The sequence below is a fragment of the Oncorhynchus masou genome, chromosome 24 (assembly GCF_036934945.1).
Source record: "Oncorhynchus masou masou isolate Uvic2021 chromosome 24, UVic_Omas_1.1, whole genome shotgun sequence".
NCBI classification, from domain to species: Eukaryota; Metazoa; Chordata; class Actinopteri; order Salmoniformes; family Salmonidae; genus Oncorhynchus; species Oncorhynchus masou.
Window position 1 is genome coordinate 57133902 of NC_088235.1, and position 6000 is coordinate 57139901.

The following is a 6000-nucleotide window of genomic DNA, read 5'->3' on the forward strand; positions in this document are numbered from 1 at the left end:
AGAGAGAGAGAGAGAGAGACTCAGTTAGCCTACCATTTGAAGTATTTTATTCGGCCTATGCGGTCTTAAAAGGAAGGAAAATAAAATCATGAGGCTCCACTTGCGCACTGCGCAAAAAAAACTTGCAATATCAACTGGAATTACATCAGTCTATTAGTGAACTTTTTGTTGAAAACAAATTTAATTTAATAGTAATTTAATAGTAAGAGACTGTCACTGGCAATTATTAGGGTGAGGCACATGGAGTACTAACAGCTTACTACACAACATACACTTAGTATTACTTTCTTAGCTACAGTATACATATCTCCCTGGCATATTACATCATTTATGCAGCAGCAAATAATACATTTTTGGACTCACCATTGTTGTGGTGCTGTGCTCACTTGAACAGGAAGGTGGTGCGGCGATCCTTCTTGTGGGCAAATTTTGTCATCAAAGTCTGGCATTCTCTAGATTTATGGTGCTTTCAAGACAACTGAGAACTCAAAAATAAACAAGGTCAATCATGACGTCAGTGATCTTCAGGTTGGAGCTCTAGAAAGAGACCAGAGTTCCAGACTTGGGATTCCGAGTTGGATGACGGTTCAAAATGTATTTTCCCAGTAGGAGTTTCCAGTTGTCTTGAAGTCAATGAAGTCTGAGATTTCCCAGTTCCGAGTTTCCAATTGTTTTGAACGTGGCAGAAGTCATGCTGGATTGACAGCATGGACAATGTTTCCAAACTTTTCTGGCCCATTGTGTTCGTGTAAATGTTTATACGATTAAGCTTGGGAAAGAGACCCTTTTAGAAAGATGTTTTAAATCCTTAAACCCAGACTTGGACCACACACCCTCTCCACCAAATAGCAGGCAGGGGAAGCAAAATAGTGATTGCTTTGCAACGTTTGCAGTTAGACATTGATTCCTTCCAAACCACACATTGTTGAATTTGAGATTTCCAGCTTGTTGTGTAATGTTTATGTCCAATGAGCACCATTTTATCTATAATTTCTCTTCATATGACAAGGATTGAAAAGGATTTGCCGACAGATTGTCGACGTGATTCATGATGATGACTGCTTGTCTAGCTTGGGAGCTAAGATTTTGAAAGCATGATGTTAAAAGGATCATTCCAATCAAAGCTACAGTAGAAATATGATTTGACATAATTTTATCTGTGGCCAATGACCTTGAGCCATCTTGGATGCGCACTTGTAATGTAAATCTATGGCAGCACCCAAGGGGGCTGGAACTGCCAAGCTCTCCCTGTAGATTCTGCGGTTACGTAGTGTCCCCATGAGTGACAGAACACTGAGCCAATCACGGTGCAACTAGAGAAGATTACCAATGGCTACACTATGTATTTTCTGCTGGCTGCCCCTCGATGACAGAAAACACTGAGCTAGGCTGAAACACCTGCATTTTGGAGCTGCCTTACTCCAGAAAGCATGTTTGCATGTGGCTTTATTCACTCAATAAATATACCTTTACATTATTTTCAAACTGATATGTGTCATGAATTAATGCCAAAATAAAAGGCAAAACAGGCAACAACAAAACAAAAAAATATATACAGTTGAAGTCAGACGTTTACATACATTATGGTTGGAGTCATTAAAACGTGTTTTTCAACCACTCCACAAATTTCTTGTTAACAAACTATAGTTTTGGCAAGTCGGATAGGACAACACAAGTCATTTTTCCAACAATTGTTTACAAACAGATTATTTCATTTAATCACAATTCCAGTGGGTCAGAGGTTCACATACACTAAGTTGACTGTGCCTTTAAACAGCTGGGAAAACTCTAGAAAATTATGTCATGGCTTTAGAAGCTTCTAAAATGCTAATTGACGTCATTTGAGTCAATTGGAGGTGTACCTGTGGATGTATTTCAAGGCCTACTTTCAAACTCAGTGCCTCTTTGCTTGACATCATGTGAAAATCAAAAGAAATCAGCCAAGACCTCAATTTTTTTTTGTAGACCTCCACAAGTCTGTTTCATCCTTGAGAGCAATTTCCAAACGCCTGAAGGTACTACATTTAACGACACAAACAATAGTATGCAGGTATAAACACACACAGCCGTCATACCGCTCAGGAAGGAGACGCGTTCTGTCTCCTAGAGATAAATGTACTTTGGTGCGAAAAGTGCAAATCAATCCCAGAACAACAGCAAAGGACCTTGATGTCAAGCAAAGAGGCACTGAGTTTGAAGGTAGGCCTTGAAATACATCCACAGGTACACCTCCAATTTACTCCAATTATGTCAATTAGACTATCAGAAAGCCATGACATCATTTTATGGAATTTTCTAAGCTGTTTAAAGGCACAGTCAACTTAGTGTATGTAAACTTCTGACCCACTGGAATTGTGATCCAGTGAATTTCTGTGAAATACTCTGTCTGTAAACAGTTGTTGGGAAAATTGCTTATGTCATGCACAAAGTAGATGTCCTAACCGACTTGCCAAAACTATAGTTTGTTAAGGAATTTGTGGAGTGGTTGAAAAACTAGTTTTAATGACTCCAACCTAAGTGTATGTAAACTTCCGACTTCAACTGTATATATATATATATATGTTGTTTTCTTAGCTAAACAGGTGGGGCTCAAAACAGGCTCTGCCCCACCTGCCCTGAATAACAAGTCGTCACTAATTTACACGCAAAAGTGGCACACATATCCAGATTAGTAGTTTAGTGACCAGAAAGAAGAACTTGTTGAATTTCATTTCCAGTTTTGTCTGGCAAATACAGAGTGGGCCTACATTTATCATCCATATAAAATATAGTTTAGCAATCGACTACTGACTCATCTTTGCCAAAACAATAGGCTGTGTGGCATTTTGATGGACCATTTTCATATTTCAGCCTACCCACTGGACACATTTCAATTAATTGTCTATTCCATTCCACTGGAAGAACAAAGGGGCACGTGCTCTACGGTAAAGTCATATCTGGGCAGTGTGCACATGCCTGAAGTCTGGGCTACCACGGAACACAAGACCCTGTTCAGATTCCACATGCTATACGGCTATATCGTTTTTCGGGGCATGTTTGCCTTGGGTCGGAAGTAACATTTGAAGACACATTTCCATTCCATCCATCCCTCTCTTTTCTGTGGATGAGTAAAGTAATGCTTCAGTGGCATTGGAAACTGATGGTCCTTTGTCTATCAGAAGTATGAGCATAGGCAGAAAATCTTACCTTCCCCACTGTGTCTTGGGAATCTCCCAGGAGAGAGAACAGTCACATTTATGTCCACCCCCTTTTCTACCCCCACCCATTCTCTCTCTTCTCCTGCAGTCCAATTAGACAGAAGGTCGGGAGGTTTTGTAAGTGGGGGGTTAGGGAGCCGGTGGATTTGTTGGGGGGAGCGTCATAGTTTGAGACCACCAACACATTTCTCCCAACAGTCTTTAAAACTAAGGCTTTGGGAGGAAATAAAAACTGCATCCAGTCTGGTTTTTTTGTCCACCTCTTTCCTTTTCCTATTTGTACATACAGTACCAGTCAAAAGTTTGGACACACCTTCTCATTCAAGGGTTTTACTTTATTTTGACTACTTTCTACATTGTAGAACAATAGTGAGCACATTAAAACTATGAAATAACACATATGGAATCATGTAGTAACCAAAAAAGTGTTTAAAAAAATCAAAATATATTTTATATTTGAGATTCTTCAAAGTAGCCACCTTGAACTTTGCACACTCTTGACATTCTCTCAACCAGCTTCATAAGGTAGTCACCTGGAATGCATTTCAATTAATAGGCGTGTCTTGTTTCCTTCTTAATGCGTTTGAACCAATCCGTTGCATTGTGACAAGGTAGGGGTGGTATACAGGAGATGGCCCTATTTGGTAAAAGACCAAGTCATATTATGGTAAGAACAGCTCAAATAAGCAAAGAGAAATTACAGTCCATTACTTTAAAACATGAATTTCAAGAACTTTGAAAGTTTCTTCAAGTGCAGTCGCAAAAACCATCAAGTGCTTTGATGGAACTGGCTCTCATGAGGACCGCCACAGGAAAGGAAGACCCAGAGTTACCGCTGCTGCAGAAGAACAGTTCATTAGATTTACCAGACTCAGAAATTGCAGCCCAAATAAATGCTTCACGGAGTTCAAGTAACAGACATCTCAACATAAACCGTTCAGAGGAGACTGTGTGAATCAGGCCTTCGTGGTCAAATTGCTGCAAAGAAGCCAATACTAAAGGACAGCAATAAGAAGAAGAGACTTTTTGATTCCAATTGCCATGTCTTTGTGAGACGCAGAGCAGGTGAACAGATGATCTCCGCATGTGTAGTTCCCACCGTGAAGCATGGAGGAGGATGTGTGATGGTGCTTTGATGGTGACACTGTGATTTTATTTGGAATTCAAGGCACACTTAACCAACATAGCTCCCACAGCATTCTGCAGTGATACACCATCCCATCTGGTTTGCGCTTAGTCCCACTATCATTTGTTTTTCAACAGGATAATGACCCAAAGCACACCTCTAGGCTGTGTAAGGTCTATTTGACCGAGAAAGAGCGTGATGGAGTGCTATGTCAGATGACCTGGCCTCCACAATTACCCAACCTCAACCCAGTTGAGATGGTTTGGGATGAGTTGGACTGCAGAGTGAAGGAAAAGCAGCCAACAAGTGCTCAGCATATGTGGGAACTCCTTCAAGACTATTGGAAAAGTATTCCAGGTGAAGCTGTTTGAGAGAATGCCAAGCGTGTGCAAAGCTCAAGGAAAAGGGTGGCAACTTTGAAGAATTTCAAATGTTAAAAAAAAAGATATAAAATATATTTGGATTTGATTAACACTTTTTTGGTTACTACATGATTCAATATCTGTTATTTCATGGTTTTGATGTGTTCACTATTCTACAATGTAGAAAATAGTAAAAATAAAGAAACATTCCTGAATGAGTAGGTGTGTCCAAACTTTTGACTGGTACTGTATGTATGGGGATTAGAAAGTACAGGCCTTATCAAAGCTCCAACCCTCTCATGCCACATAAGACTAGCCAAGAACTAGTGACCTCAGGTCCTGTAGTGCACCAAATCTAGAGGATGTTCTAGCCTTCCCAGCCTGTTAAGTGACCTGCCTACCTTTGACAAGCTGTTAACCTGTTTGCACTATGAGACTACGTTGAGTAGTGGGGTCACAGCCACGTTGTATTCATTCTAGCCTCTATGCACTCCCCTCCTCTCACCTTTTCCCTTCGTTTGTAGACTTCAATGAACAACACATCGGCTGTGTGACCAGGCGAAAAAAACCTTTCCAAGCCAAACCATGTTGTAACTGCTACACATTGCCTACATTGTTGTCCCCATATTAGCTAAAGTAACGTCTTAGTCAACATAGCTAATGGAACTAATGCGTTAGTAAATCCGCTATTGTTACAATCATGCAGTAACGTTAGTGTATAGTCATTAAGCAGTTACACCAGCGGGCTCCGGAGACAATAAATTAATAAAAACCAAATGCTTACCTTAACTTGGAAGAGTTCCAGTGTTGTGTTGGATAGGCATAGCCAAGCTAGCTAACATAGCATCCCTCTGTTTGAGCCGGGTGTTTGAGTAACTAACCTATCCAGCTGAATTTACTGCTAAGTAAGTTGAAAAAAATGACTCTCTCTCTCTTGCTTCTCCTTCAATTTTGAAGAAATTGATTTGTTGAAAACTGTTCAACTATTGTCTTTCTCTCTCTTTGAGTCAACTACTCACCACATTTATGCACAGCTTATGCTTTAAGTACTAGATTCATTCTCCGATCCTTTGATTGGGTGGACATGGACGTCCTCCAGAAGTTGTCATAATTACTGTGTAAGTCTACGGAAGGGGTGAGAACCAAGAGCCTCCTAGGTTTTGTAATGAAGTCAATGTATTAAAAATAATGAACTGAAATATTAAATTTACATAATTATTCAGACCCTTTACCCGATACTTTGTTGAAGCACATTTGGCAGCGATTACACAGCCTTGCTTCTTCTTGGGTATGACGCTACAAGCTTGGCACATTC